At 38.2% G+C, this 19,715-nt stretch overlaps 1 pseudogene; it reads right to left on the bottom strand.

Annotated features, from left to right (window-relative positions):
• Nucleotides 1-15,598: 15,598 nt before the first annotated feature.
• Nucleotides 15,599-17,043, bottom strand: LOC119523617 (annotated as a pseudogene).
• Nucleotides 17,044-19,715: the final 2,672 nt, after the last annotated feature.

Below are 19,715 nucleotides of genomic sequence, written 5' to 3'. Positions count from 1 at the left end.
GACAGCAGTGGGAGGAAATAATTCAATGATGCTTCCTCAGCAGTCCCATGGGCAGAAAGGAGTAAGCTAACAAACCTCAATGTCCTTAACTTTTAAAGAGGGTAACAGCAAGGAAATAATCACCTTCATATGTAGTAAATTTTCATTTCTTTGGAGAAGTTGGGAGAAAGACCCATATGAATTGCTGAAATTATGAATCATGGGATATTTTTAAAGGACTAGTTTTAAACTTCCAAGGATATGACTTTCATACATAATAATAGTAACTAATACTTGCAAAATATTATCAAATAAATGCTATTGTTTAATATATTTTGCTATCACATAAATTAGATAAAATAATATGCATCTCCTTTTATTTTTTCTATAAAATCTTAGACTCAAAGAGGCTAATAACTTCCTGGGGCCAAGTCATGGAGGAACCAAGTCTGAAGTCATGTGTTTTACTACAAATTCTTTATTCTCACCCCTGTATAAGCTGCCTCTGAAAAGAATAACCTAGCTATTCTTTGACAGTAGAGCATTTAGAGTTAAGGTTTCTTTTCCTTGTTTTAAAGTAATGATTATGAATAAATACACAGAACTGCTAACTGCTGTGCTGATAGTACATCCCACAATTACCACTCATAAAGACTATGATGTGAATGGGGCCTCCCCCAACCAGGATTTCTGCAGAGAAAGTATAGATCAGTCAATACTCCTGTCATTAGCAGTTCACAGTTCCAAGTCAACTAAAATCAGACCATGGCTAAAAGTGATTGTTGAGACCATCAAATCCATCTACTTCAATTTCAGGTGAGGAAGCTGAGGCACACAGATGTTAGTTCATAGTTATGAGACCAGAAACTAGGCTTTCTTGTTACCAATGCATTGCTCCTTATACAATACACAAGTTTTAGGTACAGATTTTGGCAATGCAGAAAATTAATCTTGAAAAAAATGAAATATTTAACCTAGTAACCTAATCACCTAGTATTGTATTAGCAGAATGCTTAGTGTAGGATAGTGATATAGTATCTACTATTAAACAATAGAGGTTCTCAAACTTCAGGGAATGTCACAATTAACTGGAGTGCTTGTTAAACAAAAATTCCTGGGCTCCACCCTTGGATTTCTGATTCAGTAGGTCTGGGGTATGACCTGAGCATTTGCATTTCTGACAAGTTCCCTGATGATGCTGGTGCTGATGCTGCTGGATCAGGGGCTGCAAATTGAGAACTATTGGTTTAAATAAAAGACTTCAAAGCCATCTGATCTAGATTTGAATCCAAAATCTACCACTTGCAGTTGTTTTACCTTTTGCACATTAATCTTTGAGTTTTAGTTTTCTCTTCTGTAAAATAGTAATATGAACCATATGTAGATTTAATATAACGTAAGGCATAATTGTAACAGAGAAATTAGGATTAAGGGATGACTATGATTACTGAATCATTATATAGATCTTCCTTTTTACTTTCTGTATATTAGAGTAGACAGAGAGAAATACCTAAAATCTCTGAACTGTAATCCAGCTGCCTTGATCTCCGAAAATGGTTGTAGCCTTTATCTTGGGCCCTTGTGATTATAAAAAAAACCTTGTAACTGATCATCACTTTCACACTTTTTATCTGGTTTTTCAACTTTAGAGTTTTATGATCACTAAAGACAGCCCCTAGTGTTTATTAATGAATGGCCTTGAGTCAGCCCAGAGCTAACCCACACCAATTTCAAGATATCTTGATAAACAAACCTGGATCTAACCAAAATAGGCCTGCTTGACATGCACAGTTGCTTAAACTTTACACTATAAGTGACATTACTTATACCTAATTATAATTAAAAACCATGCCCATCAACATATTAAGTCCATTTTCTTACATATGTTCTGTTACTAAGCATGTACTCAATCTGTGCATGTTCAATAATTAAATCACCTCTAATTAAATCATCTAGAGCCATTGTGCTCATTAACTTAAAACCTGCCCATCATTTGATACTATAAAACTATCAGAATTACTGCTGCTCAGGGAAACAGAGTTTTAGGCCAATAGGCCTTCTTACATGCTTTGTGCCTTCCAATAAACTCTTCCTCTCTTTGAAACCCTGGTGTCTCAGGAATTGGTCATTTGAGTGCAACAGGCAGAGAACACATCACTTTTGATCAGTATCAATATACTTAAAGAACTACATGCCTGGTATCTAAGGCACTTCTTCCATGGCTCCCATCATTATATATTTTTATCATTGTCATTGATATTTTAATATTCCAAGAATTCAAATTCATGAGGCACAGATACCCAATGTAATCAAGTGTAGCCTACTAGAGTTCCTTTGGGATCCTATTTGCAACTGAAAGCACTTGAAGTTGTTTCCTAGGTAGAATAAAATGTTTGGCCAACCTTCTTTCCCTCATTGCATCTAATAAATTTTAAATTTGTTTGGCAAGACACTTCTTTAATTCCAAAGGTAACTGGTTTGAACCGCCATTAATTTGAGTGATTGAAGTCTGCATTAATGAGATGTTACTCTGCATAATATAGTTAATTGTGGGTGTCTTTGTTTAGGAAATAGAGTTTTTATGAAGGTCAAATACCTTCATTGATTGACAAAAATTCCTTCAAATGCAAATGCTTTCTGTCAGGAAGTAAATAATCTCTAGGACATTTGAGCTATGGGTAAAAAGAAAGCAAACGCTTCTAAACCCCAAATGGCACAGGATGATAAAAAGAATTCTGTTTACTGTATTTAGAGGAAAGTAATATATTTTTTCCTGCGCTCTCCTTGCTACTGTGCCACTCTATATTCTGAGGCTTACCTCTTGGCAGATTGTTTCATTTTCCAGCAGTATCATTAATCTTTTCTATTAGCACCTTAAAAATAAATAAACAATAATTTTGTTATGTTTGACACAAGTAGTGCATTTTAATTTTGTAGGCCTGTATTATTGACTTGAAAAAAATCTGCAGCAATTCAGATTGAAATACTGCACTCAATTCTTAACAACATGAAAACACTGTTCAGATGTGTAGAAATATAATGGCATCTGTTATACATATTAAATGAAGTAAGCTATTTTTGCATCTTCCACATGGAGCTTTGGATTAACTAGGAATGTTAGTATTAACTACTTCTGAAAAATTAGAACTTGCCATTCAATTTTGTACTCTCTAGGAAATTGAGTCAGGACATAAAGAACTGTCATCAGAATCATTTGATGAAGATCCCACAAAAAGAGTGCTTATGAATCAGTTACAAGATCAGATAAATTTCAAAAACAGAAAATAAAAAATTAAAAATATCTGGCTGCCAAATCCCAACATATTATCTAGCTTGTTAAGTCTAGGTTTTGTTTTTTTTTTTTTTTTTTTTTTAGTATGCACATTAGGCATGGGTAAAATTCAATAATTATAACCAAAAAAGCAGAAAACTAAATATAGCAAAAGTTATCATTAATTGGATGGTAACATTTGCTTTTATTCAAGATATTCATGTGTTTCATATAATAAATTCTATGCATAAATCACAGATTTTTGTCTTACTATGATACAAGGTGTCATATACCTATGGACATATAAAAATCCTCTAGGACATTTTTTTAAATAAGTGATTTTAAAGGTCACATCCTAATTCTATTAAATCTGTCTTCAAGTCTGAGGCCAATGAATCTATTTTTTTCTTTCCCCACTGGTACTTTTAATGATACTAACAGGTTACCAGGCATTTGAGAAGCATTTTTACAATGCACATTTCAAAAATTCTTTTATTGTAAAGCCTCTACATATGGTTTAAAATGTGAATTGTCATCTTCTGAGAAAAGTAGAGGAGCAGAAACACCAGAGATCCCATCTAATTGTGTACTAGGAATTATTTGTAAAAATAAAATCATCAAGAATAGCCAAAATAAATAACCAAAATCAAATATATTGCACATTATTTTAGAAATATCTTTTATGGTTCATCACTGGCTGAGGTGCTATCAAAGCTAAACTCCAAAAGAACACTTACTATGTGCCAAGTTCTTGAAATGGAAGTAGAAATATATTTAGCTTCTCCAATTTTGGAACAAGCCATGTCTTAGTTTAATCACAACATGTAACACAAACACTGAATGAAAGTAGGAATACAGTCACCAAAATAGCCTGATTATTAGCCTTAATTCTAGGACAGTACATCACTGAGAGCAAAAGTACCTTCTTCAGCTCTAGAGTGCCTCCCAAATTGGGAGCAAGCCTCACTAAAATATTGAAATTAACTTCCAGATAGAAAACTAGGAGGAAAAAATAGTCTCCCACATGTCCTGGTTTCTGAAGACTAAAAATTAATTGCAAGTACACCTTTAAAAGCCATTATAATTCAAACATGAAAAAAAAGAAAGATCAGAAAAATCCATTAGATGTGTATTAAAATTTGTGGTGAAGTCATGATGTTTAATAAAAGATTTTAGAAAGCCTGGCTTTCTTTGTAGGGAAAAATGGAGCTATTTATATTTTATCTCAACATGAACTCCAATAGATTAAAGACCTAAATGTAAATGGTAGATGTATAAACAAAAAGATGAAAATGAGGGGGAACACCTTTGTGATCATGGAGTATGGAAAAGCCTCCAAAATGAGGCCAAAAAAGAAACCATTAGGAAAAACAAAACAAAATAAACAGATATCAAAATTGTGTATTTCTGTTCATCAGACACCAAAGACAAAAGTGAATAGACAGATAGGAGATTGAGGGAAGACAGTTGTCAGTCTAAAAGTGACCAGGGATAGTCACAAAAATCCCCAAACTTTAATGTGAACCCTGGGGGTCAGATGCATTGCAGAATTCAGTAAATTTTAATTTCAGAAAGTTATTATAGTACATATACTCTACATTGTAATAACATACCCCAGCTGGTTCTAAGGCTATTCTCTGTAAACAAATATTCAAACTAAGTGAGAAAAAGACAGTAAAGTTGCACAGATGTTAAGATCATATTTGATATCAAATTAGTGTTGGCAGCAAACACAAAAAAATTGGATTGTGGCATTTTAGGATTTTTGAGTTACAAATGAGGAATTGTGGATCTTATTGTGGCTGGCAACATCATTCCTGTAAGAAAGGAATAAGTTTCGTTTTCACATAGAGACAGCATGGAATAAGGGAAATGGAGGCAAAACCAGTTTAAACAAGCCCCAGACAAAGAGAAGAGAGAATCTGCCTGATGTAAAGAGACATGAGGTAGTATCAGAGGTGGGAACTCACAGCAAAAAAATAAAAATTTGGGGGGGCATTGGCTAATCAGTTCAAAATCTCAATAATGAGCTAGTTGGCTCTCTGGGATTGGCTGTACAAATTAAAATCTCAAAAGATGAATTAGTTAGTGTTCTCGGATAGGCTGTAACCTCTGTAGTACCCAGTCAATGGGGAAACAGGGGAGGGACTTGCGAATTAGGAGTAGGAGATTTAAACATCGCCATTCTCTTCCTCTGGGGCGCCAGCCTTCCGCGTGTTTGGCTGGACGCCCCATCTTGCAAGATCGTAAATAAATTCTTTTCTCCTCCAGAACCGAGAGAGCGTTTATTCCCTTACAGGTACCACTTTATTTCCGACAACTTGGGGGCTCGTCCGGGATCCAAAGCTTCGGAGGGGGACCCCCGAGGTGGACAAAGGGAAGGCGCGCCCCACTGATTGAGCGGTCTCGGACTCCGCCATTGGGGGCCCATCTCCGGCAGCTAAAGGGCCCGAGACCAGACGCTTGGATCTGCCGGTTGTGGATGAGAAAAGGGGGAAAAGAAATGGCCTGCCTCTGGTTAACCAGGCAACTCCGTGCACGGACCAAGGTAAGGAAAGAAATATTATATTACCTTGGTGGTTAAAGCATTCTGAAAGTCTGGGGCTGATCCTGAGGGAAAGATGCCCAAACAAGACTCAGAATGGGGACATTCTGATGAGCCTAGAGCTGATCCTAAGGGAAAGATGCTCAGGCAAGACTCAGAATGGGGAATAGAGGCAGTCAGCCGGCCGGGAATAAAGGGAAGGGGGTACCTTTAGGGTCCCCGGGGAACATTCCTCTAAATAATCCATTGGGAAACATGTTAAAACATTGGGCTAAAAGTAATTGGACCAAGGGAAAGGGTAAAAGAAAATGATCAAATATTATTGTTATGTTTAAAAAAAAAAAAAAAAAAAAAAGCATTTTGCTGCCAAATATATTCTGGCCAAAATATAAGGCAGATAAGAGTTGGCTTTGTGCTGACCTCGTGTGTCATGTTAATAAAAATAAACCTTTTTCCAAGGCAGAATTGAACTGTGCCATGTGGTGGCTGCAGGGAAAAAAGAAACTAAAACCTGGGATAAGCATTCCCCCACCTTATGGTTTCCCCTCCCCCACTGGGGCGGGAACCATTAAAGCTTGAGGTTTTGGTGGAAGCAGTCTATGCCCCCAGGCAATTGGAGAGCCAGTTAATGCTGACTGCTCCAGTAATTACAACCCACCAAAAGTTAAAAAAAAAAAAAAAATGGAGAGATTTCCAAAAGTTTCTGTTTCTAAAGGCTCTTAAAGAAAGGAAGGTAAGAATCATTAATAAAAAGCCTAGCAAGGCTAGCTGAATAACAATTAACTTGATTCTTAAAATCTGGTTTATGTAAATATCCCTTTCTTGGGAGAAGAAAGGGAAATGGGAAAGAGGGCGGCTATGAGAGAAAGAGAGAGACTGCATCCACCTAAAATAAAATTGGCTGTACCCATATCCCCAAAGAACGATGAAAGTTGAGGTTTGAAGTCAAGTGGTCTCAGGCTGGGAGAGTGGAGTGGCCCACATGCATGAAAAGGGTGCGTTTGCCCTGGGGGTTGAGGGTGGGCCTTCCGCCTCAATGCTCTAGAAAAGTTTTGCCGCCTCAGGACCCAGAGGGTGGAGCACATTCCCAGGGGAATGGGAAAAGCCTGGCTGCCACCCCACTGTTAGGTAGAGCCTTTACCCCGAAGAGGCAGAGTCTGGGTGGCACCCCGATGTTTAAGAAGGGTGGGGCCAAAAAGGTAATCTCCCCAACATCACCCCAGACTTTGAAAAGAAAAGGGCTGCCACAAAAGCCTCTGAAAAGGGTTGGACTCCCACTTCCTCAAGCCCCAAGAATACAATGTCATTCTGTTAATAACTCAGACTTTAAAAGGTCAGCTATATAAAGGAATTTTAGCCTAATATTCAGAGAAGATCCAAAAATCGATGAATGGCTGAATAAGCCATTAGAGGAAATATTCAGAGAGTCAACAAGCCAGGGAGGAAACAGACAAAAGTGAGATAGAGAAGTAATTGGAGCAGTTTAAAAAAAAAAAAAAAAGGAGGAAGGAAATTTGTAGCATGGGGTTTGTGTGATTCTCTATTCATATACTTATGTGGGGCTAAACAGGTATTAATAAATACATTTACATATTTTAGTGTGCTGTGTAATTAAGTCTAAGGCATGTGGAAGCTACATTTAAAGTCCCTTAATGTGTGTATCAGGGTATATAGAAAGTTAAATGCACATTTTTTAGGACTGTATTTGGATGCATTCTGAGAGTTAAAACTTCATGAATCTAATGGGAGTTTAAGTTGTATGTTTACACAGGAATGTGGGATAGTTGTATTTGTATGTAATAAAAGCATGTAATATAATTACGTAAGAGTCTTTCAAACTGTTAAAGTTTGTCAGTGTGTAATTTAAAACTTGGCAAAATTTTTTTTTTTTTTTTTTTTACTCATCTATAGTAAACTGAAGCTATTTCTTTGTGTCTTTATAGCGTATACTAGTTTGTGTGTACTCTAAAGCTGGGCAATTGTGTGCAGTTTCACAATAGTGTGAAAAATGAAAAAAAGTGAGAAAAACTGTGTAAAAGTTTTCTATGTATGTGTAACAGTAGTGTATTGGCTATACATGCTTGTAAATGGGAATGTATGTCTGTTTCGTATGGTTATGAGTGTGTATATAAGTTATATGTGTCTGTATTCCAGATATATGAGACTGTGTATTCTTGTAAAAAGCAGAATAATTTTTCTGATATATTTTGGGCAAAAGCAAAAGGTCCATACTCAAAGTGCAAGTAAATGTTCCTATAAAAGGGTTTAAGGTTCACTAAAGCTGAATTAAACAAACTTAGAACAGTGAATGGTTCATATCTCTTCCCAGGTCTCCATTTGGTAATGCCAGGTTGCTATCTTAACATTAAGTCTAATAGGAATAAAGACACCACATATATTGTCAAATACTACACACCAAGGCTTGTCCTCCTCTCCCTGGAGAGTGGGTTTTTACTCATCTAACAGCAAAACTTGTGTGTATGTTCAGGGTATGCATATATGTGAATCACGTATATTCAAGCATCACTAAACTAGGTGTACTAAAAACTGAATTTTAAGTTAGCATTTAAGAGTGGTAAGCCTTTTTATGTTCATTAATCTTAGGTTATTGTAAATTATTGTTGTCCTTTAGTCTAATTGTTCTAGCCTGAAATGTTGGTAAGTTGTGTCTGTACCTAAAGCAGGTATTAGCAGTTTTACACTAGGGGAGTCATTAGAGGGGTGCAAGCCATGTGTAATTTAGTACTTAGGCAATTACAAGGTGTAGGCCTTTGGTTTTTGGTTTGCCTTTCCCCAGGAGGACTGGAGAGCTCCCCTCCCTAGACACAAAGGATCTTTTTCTTAAGAATTATATACTGGCCTTGTCTTCTACTTTATCATCTCTCAGGCACCGTGGACTGCTGGCTCAGACCCCGCCTCTTGAATTTGCTGCCCATCGACATCAGCCTGGCAGCTGGGTTCTGATCCAGTCGTGGAAAGAATCCAGACTTCAACCGATCTGGGAAGGACCCTATCAAGTCTTGCTGACAACTGAGACGGCAGTCTGAATGGCAGAAAGAGGCTGGACTCATTACACACAAGTGAAGGGACCGGTGCCTGAACCAGACGATAAGTATCCAGCAACTCAACCTGAATCCTGGAAAGTGACTCCTACCTCAGATCCCCTAAGGATCACTTTAAATAGGCAACAGTTAAAGGAACATATTAGAAGGGAGAAAGGGCTGGATTAAACCCTATGTTTGCATTGTGCTCTGTGTATAGCTTAATGATGAAATTGCTTATGCTGATCATAATGTTCTATATTCAAGGAGTAACAGGTTCTGCTAAGCTGGTTATAAGTGTAGTCAAAGGCTTAAAGTCTCAAACTGTACAATTTGATGTTTGTCAAGTAATGAGCTGTAAAAATCTAAAACATCAGCAACAACTGAGGGAGGAATATAAGCATTTATGTAAGCAGACTGTTCAAATAGAAAGCAAGATTGTTGGGGGGCGAACATTTGAGAGTATAACTTATGAGACACCTAACCCTTGTTATTCTTCGAACACTGCTTGGTGGACCACACAGTATGAGGGATGGGTCTTACCCAGGTTGGAGGAAAAACCATTAAGGGAAACTTGGCTGGAATTTAACTCTCCAGTACAAATTGACCCCAAGGTCATTAGAATACTTAAGGCCAAAGACTTAGAGCAAACCACAGAAATAGAGACAGGTTATGGAAATACAAATGCCTGGGTAGAATGGGGCAAACATACCATCCAGAGTCTAAACAGAAGTGACTGTTATGCTTGTACAACCAAACAACCCACTGTTCAGATTATGCCCTTCCCCTTGGGGATGAAAAAGCATGAAAGGGAGTTTAAATGTATAACACTCCTCTTTCAAAATGCTACTCCTGGTGAAAGTTGTAGTACGTTGTCCTCCCTTTTCCCTCCAGTCCAGGAGGGAAGTGTCAAAGCCATACCAGCGTCTCACCTTGGTCCTGGAAACCACTCTGCCTGTCTCTCCAGATGGGAAGAAGGGCTCCAGGATCTTGGTACCATGGCTCTGTGTACACAGGTGTGGAATGTGAGCAAGGATAGTACTGGCAACTTCTCCAGCCTAACTATACCCCGAGCAGACCTCTGGTGGTACTGTGGGAAGGGCATCCTCTGGCCAACACTACCTGAAAGGTGGGGAGGAACCTGTGCTCTGGTTCAATTGGCTATCTCATTTACCCTGGCATTTGAAAGTAATAAAGTACCAACCCAAGGCAAAGGAGAAAAGAAAAATGTACAAAGTGTACCTAGTTCCTTCAATAAAAAATGTTTGTAGATAGTATAGGGGTTCCCCAGAAAGTTCCTAATGAGTTTAAAGCTAAAAATCAATTAGCTGCAAAATTTAAATCGTCCTTATTCTGGTGGGTCACCATCAATAAAAATGTCAATCATCAGCTAAAATTTATCAACTATACCAGGAATGTCATTAAAGAAATAGCAGAACAGTTAGATGCCACTAGCCGAATGGCATGGGAAAACAGAATGGCCCTAGACATGATGCTAGCTGAAAAAGGAAGCGTCTGTGCTATAGTTGGGGGAAATTGTCGCACATTCATCCCCTATAATACCGCGCCTAATGGAACTATCATCAAAGCCCTACAAGGCTTAACAGCCTTATTTCAGAAACTAGAAAAGAATTCTAGCATTAACAACCCAGTCATAGAATGGTTGGAAAATTGGTTCGAGAAATGGAAAGGAATTGCAACATCTATTTTAATTTTCCTTATCATTCCAGCCAAAATGTTTATAACAGCTGAGTGCTACATAATCCCGTGTGCTCAAAGGCTAGTTCAGAAAGCCATCAAAACCACTAGAATCAAAAATAAGAAAGATCCCTATGATGAGGAATGTAAAAAAGCCCTTAGCAAATTTGAGAATCTAAAATGTGAAAACTAAAAGTGTTTAAAAAAAAAGAGGAGGGAATCTGTAAGAAAGGAATAAGTTTCGTTTTCACATAGAGACAGCATGGAATAAGGGAAATGGAGGCAAAACCAGTTTAAACAAGCCCCAGACAAAGAGAAGAGAGAATCTGCCTGATGTAAAGAGACATGAGGTAGTATCAGAGGTGGGAACTCACAGCAAAAAAATAAAAATTTGGGGGGGGCATTGGCTAATCAGTTCAAAATCTCAATAATGAGCTAGTTGGCTCTCTGGGATTGGCTGTACAAATTAAAATCTCAAAAGATGAATTAGTTAGTGTTCTCGGATAGGCTGTAACCTCTGTAGTACCCAGTCAATGGGGAAACAGGGGAGGGACTTGCGAATTAGGAGTAGGAGATTTAAACATCGCCATTCTCTTCCTCTGGGGCGCCAGCCTTCCGCGTGTTTGGCTGGACGCCCCATCTTGCAAGATCGTAAATAAATTCTTTTCTCCTCCAGAACCGAGAGAGCGTTTATTCCCTTACAGGTACCACTTTATTTCCGACAATTCCTGAACTAGGACTTGCATAAGAAGTATTTGAACTGGTATTTGTTCTTAGGGACATAAGAGGGCATAGCAGATGTGAAACATATAAAGAGATATTTAAATTCTACTAAGAACTAATTTAGTTATTCATTAACAGTAGGAAATAGTAGAATAGATGTGGCAGAAAATCAAATCCATGAAACATGAGATAGAAACAAAGAACAGACCTAAAATGGGGAAAATTGAGGTGAGAGGAATGAAAATCTAGAAGAGAGAGGTCTGAAAAAGCATGGAGATATAATCAGAAAATAACAGTGTTTCCTGAAGAAGTAAAAATATATCATAATTGTTAATAGCTTGAAAAACAGAAACACTAACCACATCCTGGAGAAAAAGTAAAATAAGTACTCATGCCTCTCCCCTCTGGCTCTGAGAGTGGGGAATTTTCAGGAGTCCCAAGAGAAGGGCACAGCACTCTGACCTCTGTTGAGCATCTATTGTGTTCCAGTCTCCATGCTGGAGGCCTTACCTACACTTTTACCCCATTTAGCCCCACTGACAGCACCTTTCAGGGAAGGTCACGGTCTCCTCATTCATGTGAAGAAGTGAACTGATGTTCAGAGAAGTTAAGTAACTTGCCAAAGGCTGCACAGCCAGGACGAAGTGGAACCAGGACTCTAACCCAGTTCTGTCAGAAACAGCTCAGGTTCCCTCCACCAGACCTATCATATTCACCTCTATACTCCAGACCCTTGCATAACAGGGACCCAATAAATGCCTGTTGAATGAATAATCATTAAAAAATGACTTAAATTTCCTTGGCGTAGCAAAGAAGCCTGATATTGCCATTATGGTTTTAGCTAGACTACTCTCAGTGCACACTTAATTAAGTTTGCATCCAGGGTGAAATAGCTCAACTGTTCTCCATAAGAAATAAAAAGGAGTGCTGGAGTCCTAGGTGAATGAGCAAATGATTATGGAAAGAGGAATTGAGAGACAGAGGGAGACAGAGGGGGGAATAGCAGGGGAAGAGGGAGGGAGAGAGAGGGAACGAGAGACAGAATCTTCTTTAATACTACTACATGCAATGGCTATTTGTGAACAAGAAATCAAGGAAGGGGAGTTATGTTCCACCTCTAGGCTTATGTAAAGCACAGAAAAGGAAACAGCCACAAGAGCTAAGTTAGGAAGAAATTGAATATTCAGCAAAAGTAGAAAAACATTTGACAAGAATGGGGAAGAATATCGTAAGTGCACCAAGAATAATAAAGATATTTGCAAAGATGCAGTTTTCTCCACTACATGTGGGTTGGGGTTTCAAGTCAATATAGGTGAATCTTAAATCACCAGGATCATTTTCAGCAAATTAGTCCAATTATATTATTTTTTCCCTAAATTTTGAGAGTAGAGTAATACAAAGGCCAAAAGTAATTGTTATTCATTCATCTCAACAATAATTTCTTGATGAAGCTATCCATTAATTCCTGCTCCCTAAATCTTCAGAGTGGCCTCAGTTTTTGTACTTTCCTAGTTTATACCTCAATCAAGAATTTTAGTTAATTCATCTGTTGAAGCTGCTTGTTCCATGTAGCATGAGATTGTTAAGTGAAAACTACATGCATTTTATAACCAGTATTCCATTAAAATTGTAACTTTTCCACTATCATATTACTGGACTATTCTGATGGTGCCACCCAGTTGTATCTCTCTTTTATGCCTCCGTCTGTGACTTAAACAAAACTTCTGGTCACTCCTTAACATTAATTATTGTTATTGATAACTGCTCACAGTTTTCCTCTCTACCCTAATTCCTGCCACCACACTAGGTACTTCTATGTTCTTGTGCACAACCAATTTAAGACCTTATCTTTACAGATCATTGATCATTTTAACTTCTACAATTTTATTTTCCTGCTACTTCAGCCACTTACTCTCGCACCATGAATCTTGCTATCACTCGTAACTGTTCCTTCCTTGAAATACTGAATTCAAACAACCTAATTTCTAACTTCTTTTCATCCCTCTTCTCTCTATCCTTCTATATCTGTTCTACAACCTCATTGAATACTCTACTCCCTTGATATTTCATTTTAGTCAGTTGATTAACTCCTCATGGAGTTATATACTTTTCTAGCCATTGTATTCCTCCATGACTGTTATGCACTAAATCATGCTTCCCTACAAGACACATTCAAATCTTAACCTGCTGTCCTGTGAATGTGAACATATTTTAAATAGGATTTTTGAAGATGCTATTAGTTATGATGAGGCCAAACTGGATTAGGGTGAGCCTTGACTATTGTGCTTGTAAGTAGAGGAAATTCACACAGTCAGTAGGAAACAGATGGGGAGAGAGATGACAATGTGATGGAGTCAGAGGTTGAATTATGGATTTCAGGCAAGCCACCATCAGAATACTACAGACTTCAGAGAAAGCATGATCTTGCCATCACCTTGATTTTGGAATTTTAACCTCTAAAACTGTGAGATAATTAATTCCTATTGTTAAAGACAGCTAGTCTGTGGTATCTTGTTACAGTAGCCCAGAAAAACTAAGACAATGTGATCTCATTTCATTTTTCTTACCATCACTAAATTCTCTTGTGCACTAGTCTTGCTTTTGCATTTTTGCTTCAAATCTCCAGCCTTGGATCAATTGAACTCTCTGCCATGTTCACTGCTATATGTGAATCATTGAAAATTGAAAGAAATCACAATGGATTAGTACCACAATGAATTGATGGTATTCAATATTACTTTTATCATTACCATAAATAATTACACTTGTCTTTGAATGACTACCAATTGTATTTCCCTTTCATTCACAATTCTAACCTCCTCTCAGTCCTTACTTCTAGCACAAGACTTCTCCCATTTATTCAATTTCTTTATATATATATATATATATATAGTTTTATTTGGGAAAAGTGCTTCTTACAAAAGGGCAGCTGCAAAATACAGAGACCTCTACAACAATTACTTGTTTTTTCTTAAATTGAATGAATGGGTGGGATCCAAGGAATCAAAGCAGTAGATGGACAAATCAGGAGCATCTCCAAGCTACTTTCAGGAAATAGAGCAACAAAATGCAAAGCTAAAATTTCCAATTAAATAATTCTTCTAATGAACCAACTTCAGCTTGTCTCATGGATGACAACCCCCTCCCCCTTTAGTGGAAAGGTGTGACTTATTACTGCAAACCAATGACTCCACTACAGTAAACACCTTAGAAACATAATTTTGGAATCATATCTGTCTACCTGTCAAGCTCAGGGGTGGAAGGAAGAAAATATCCAGAAAAACTGGACAACAAAACACCTCAAATGAGGACAAAGGTATTGCAAAAAGTGCCTGGACTGGAAAGGCTAGAGGATTATAAAATATTAAATACAATTTTGTACCAAGACCCAGTTTGTGTTAATATATGGGACAATCAGAAAGTTCTTAACTTCTATGGTGCATGCCATTTCTATATTTATATTGACAGAAAGAGCTAGCACTGCTATATTAATGGCTACCAAGATCAATATACTGCTTTGTCCTTTAAGATCTATCTGCCATATTAGGCTGAAACCACTAAACCAAGTTTCCCCACTAAAGCTAAGAATACTGCATCTATGCAGGGATGAAAAACTTATCACACACTCTCACACATGCCAAGTCTATCAGCCCTTGGGAGTCAACTACTAACTTTGCATTTATTTTATGCCACTATATCTTTTCATCTGATCTTTCACAATTTCCCTATCCTGCTAAACACAGGAAATACCTCAACACATTCACACATGGTTCTGGTTACCCAATAGTATTACTCATGTGCAATTAAACAAGAGACCAAAACCACAGAACAAGTGCATGTGGTGGGTATTGCAGGGTACAGAACAGATATAAAAACACAAATGTGAAGATTTCATAGTAACTTTAAGTATCTACTTCTGATCCCTTCACACATCACCCCTATTCTCAGACCCCAAAGCATGGCCAATACTTTCATTTTGTTGAACCTGGGGTCCTCATAATGAGTGTGGAAAGTCCATGAATACTTTACTAGAACTGTGTGAATCTAGTTGAAAACAGTTGATGCAACAAATCTACACTGTCTGACAGTTAAATTCATATAAAAAATTAACTTTAAGAATTAACTTTTAAGATTTTTTTGTAACTTTTCAAACAGAGAAAACAACACACTCCTTGGGGAAAAGTGAGGGATTGAGAAGACAGACCCTGGGTAAAAATTATTACAATAGCACCTGGAATTGATAGACCTGCCTAGGAGAGAAACACAGGCACTGACACACCACCGCAGGTAATAGCTACTATCTGAGGCCCAGCAGACCTGTTTATACTCCACTGAAAGTTTCTATAGATCCAAGTCATATAAATCTTCCAGCTCATCATGAAACAAGTCCCACTCATCTTCAGAGTCTGTCAGGTCATCATCCCCAGCTGCAAACAATAGCATAAGCAACATCTTGCCTAGTTCAAAGATGACAACCTCTACTTCATCATTGTTAAAGGAATTGCTATTCTCTCTTTTCTCATTGAGCTGCCAGAAGTGTTTCCTTCATTGGGCCCAGTATCTGCTTGATGTTGCCACTTTCTCTCTCTGTGGCTCCTTTCTAGGGCCATCAGGGTATGCATGCTTGTAAAAACATTTCCCTCCAAATGGGAAGCTCTCACATCCTTTATCAAAATACCTGGATGCCTTGTTGCTCATTGCCTACTTGTATTTCTGAATGAGTTTCTGCTTCTCTTTTTTGTACTCCACCCAGCACTCACTTAGAGTGACAAAGTTAGATGCGATCTGGCATTCTGGGCAGGACTTTAGGATCTTTCTCTAAAATTGCTTAGCACTCCTCCACTTGCAAATACACTTGAGACAGTAGGTGTGGTTGCAGTTGGAGAGAATTCCAAAGCAGCACTTATTAGGGTTGGCTTTCTCATAGACAAGCTCCATGCAGCTCCCACAAACCAGGTCTTTATTGCTCTGGTCAGCAAATGAGAGCTCTATGTCCTCATGGGCCTTAATGCAAGATTTTATATGTTGTGATCTCTGGACAGCATTCATTGTATGTAGGACCTGCAGCCCAGACATATCACATGAATCTCCATGGAGATACACACAGTTTACCACATATCAGCACCTCCCCCCTCACTGCAGTATGGGGGCAAAGCTGCTTCTTTGTTTCCACAGTGGTTTGCTCTTTTTCTGATTCTTCCTTGGTCACTGAGCCTGGTAGGGGTGCTCCAGTGAAGAAGGGGGCAGTACAGCCACAGTAGGTTTGCCCAGGAACAAACTCAATGGAATTCATCCAGTCTTCTGTGCCTGCTCCTATAGTTGCAAAGTTCAAATTTCTTGACTCAGCTTCACCAACACTTATTTCTACAAGTTTTCCAAACACCAATGAGAGACTTGAGGAAGCAGCAAAGTGTGATTATGTAGGTGGATCTGCAGCAGTTGCTTCTTCCTGTTTCAATGGCTTGCTATGTTCATATCTGCAGTGGTTTCTGTGACACAGTATCCTTGCTGAAAATGCTTGTACACTACACCATATGGACTGTCAGAGAGGTCATGAGTAATGACAGTTATCTCCTTCCTTACAAACCCCATGCATAAAATACCTGCAGGTGACCTGTTTAGTCCAGCCACCATTACTAACATTCCTGCTGCCTCCCCCTCCTCCAACCCCAGAGACAGGGAGGTGACTATAGTGAGAGGGATGGGGAGACCACTGCCACCACCTCTGCTGCAGCTCTTGCTCCTGATGTTGTGACTGTTGTTCCAGGAGCTACAGCGTCTGCCATTACTTTTTATCCCACAGAGCAATGGCACCAGAAATTCTGGGATAACATAGTTCTAATCTGGTTTTGGGGAGAGGGTGGTCAGGAGAAGAGAAGGGGACAGAGGTGTTTGGTCACTCCCTGTCCCACTCTACACCTATATATCTCTTTATCTTTAGCCTATAATCATGGTCGTCTCTCCATCTTTTATCCACTTCTAGCTAAAACCATCTCTCTCCCCTCATAAACTCATCTTATCCTTTCATGCTCTTCTTACACCAAAAAAAAAAAAGCAATCATATACTCTTGCTCAAAAATCCTAAAATTTTGATCTAATTTTACTAAGCAAGGGCTCATACCTGATATGCGCAGAAGTCAATGCCATGACATCAGGCTTTTGAGAAAAGAGAGAGCTTTAACGCAAGTCAACTGGCATGGTGACAGGAGCCTATTGCTCAAATATGCCATACTGAGTCTAAAGAGTTTATGGTTTTTATAGGATTAAAACAAGGGGAAGTGGAATTGTTACCATTACAGTAAGTATAAATCACTCAGTTAAAATGTAATAAGCTAAAGTAACCATTACAATAACAAATGTAAACTACATTATTGTGTAAAGCATAGAACTAAGCTAAAGTAACCATTACAATAAAAAGTAAAAAAAAAAAAAAAAGCAAAAGTGGTAGTGAGTGGTTACAATTCCCCCCTTATTTTTATTCATTCCTCAATCTTGACATAACTGGGACAATGACCATTCTTCTTACTTCAGGTTGAGGAGAGACATAGATATTATAGGGTAGAGGAATGAAATTGTTTTGCTTATAGTTGAAGATATTAACGAGTTACTGGTGTCATTCTTGGAGGGACTGGTATCCCTGGGTTTCAGTGCTTAAGTGGCATAGGAACAATCAGGAGACTTTAAATCTTTGAAAAAAAAACACTTAATTTCATTGAAAATTATAGGTTTAAATAAAAGGAGTAGAAGGATTGTGATTAGGGGACTTACAAGTGAAGATAATTGTGTCACATTGGGGGAATAGCTTTCCATTGACTCCCAGATATAGCCTGCTGTGGGGGGGTTTGATTCTTTGTAGCCATGTGGATTCTTTATGGTGTCCATATGTCCCTAATGTTTTCAGGAATATTTTTGCTTGGGGTTTTGCATACTGTGGAAGTATGTGATATTTTGGCTGAGAACTGTGTAAGAGTAACATCCAGAATGACTTCCTCACACCATTTAAAATCTCTTAACCATAGAAAATATACTTTATTTATTTTAATATTTCATGATTTTGATCAAGATATTTCTGCAAAACCATTGCTGATCAACATTTGCTTTTTATCCCTTGGAGTCCGGGAGGCTTATCCCTGGGAGTCATATCCCATGTAGTGTGTAAGGTTGTGAGTTTATTTGCAGAGTTTAGCTTAGACAGAGGCCACATTTGAACAACAAAGAAGTTTTCAAGGGTGACTCATGAAATAATTATAATTAAGCATAGTTTCATTGCAGAAATAAGTTTCATAAGTGTAAGCCTCAAGATCCAGGACTTGGCTCATTATCATATTTCCTTTTATGAGGCAAAGCTCATATGTTACAGAGTTTATTTTCATATATCTCCCTGTAATAAGTTTAGATGGGAAAATTTATGATTTTAGGAGTGGATTTTAGATTTAGACTTTAAAAAGTTGATCACAGTTTAAGTAAACTGGGGGTCCATATTGTTTAAGAGAATAGCAGGAATTCTGCAGGTGGGGAAGTTTACATTTCCATGCTTTATTTCCCCACTCCTTCAAAGGAACTTATAAATATATATTTTTTTTCCATTTTTTCCTGAAACACTCTAAAAAGCATTGGGGTAATATGTTAACCTATATAGAATATGAATATCTCATTCCCTATTCTAGGTTTTATGTCAAAGAAAGTTGAGTTAGGTTGTACATATAAACTGAGCAGAGAGCTTAAATCAGATACTATGCCACAGAAAGTTTGAATTTTGACAAAATAAATCTTTCCTCCTTGGGTCTCACACAGAAATTAAAGTCACCAAATACAGACAATGTCACCCTTTTACTTTGTTCCAGTTTGATAAACCCCACTTCCAGTACCAAAATCTGTTCTTGTTTCCTAATGCGACTGGGATGCAAAACACCAGAAATGGATGGGCTTTTATACAGGGGGTTTATTTGGTTACAAAGTTACAGTCTTAAAGCCATAAAGTGTCCAAGGTAAGACATCAACAATAGGATACCCTCACTGGGGAAAGGCCATCGGCATCTGGAAAACCTCTGTTAGCTGGGAAGGCACACGGCTGGCATCTGCTTCCTCCCAGGATTCAATTCAATTCCTCCTTTCAATGGCTGTCTTCAAAATGTCTCTCTTGGCTGCAGCAAATTTCTGGTTCTGTGTGGCTGTTTTTAAAGTACTCCAGTGATTTAATTAAGACTCATGCTGAATGGGCAGGACCACACCTCCATGGAAACATTCAGAGTTCACAACCTAACCAAAGGTGTCACTCACAGTTGGGTGGGTCACATCTCCATGGAAACAACCTAATCCCAATATCCCAAGAGACTGGATTAAAAGATTATGGCCTTAAGAGTCTCCTCCCAAATGCCTCTTTGTTGCTCAGATGTGGCCCTCTCTCTCTAGCTAAGCCAACTTGGCAGGTGAAATCACTGCCCTCCCTTCTACATGG

The sequence above is a fragment of the Choloepus didactylus genome, chromosome X (assembly GCF_015220235.1).
Source record: "Choloepus didactylus isolate mChoDid1 chromosome X, mChoDid1.pri, whole genome shotgun sequence".
Classification (NCBI taxonomy): Eukaryota; Metazoa; Chordata; class Mammalia; order Pilosa; family Megalonychidae; genus Choloepus; species Choloepus didactylus.
This window is presented reverse-complemented; position numbering and strand designations above follow the sequence as displayed.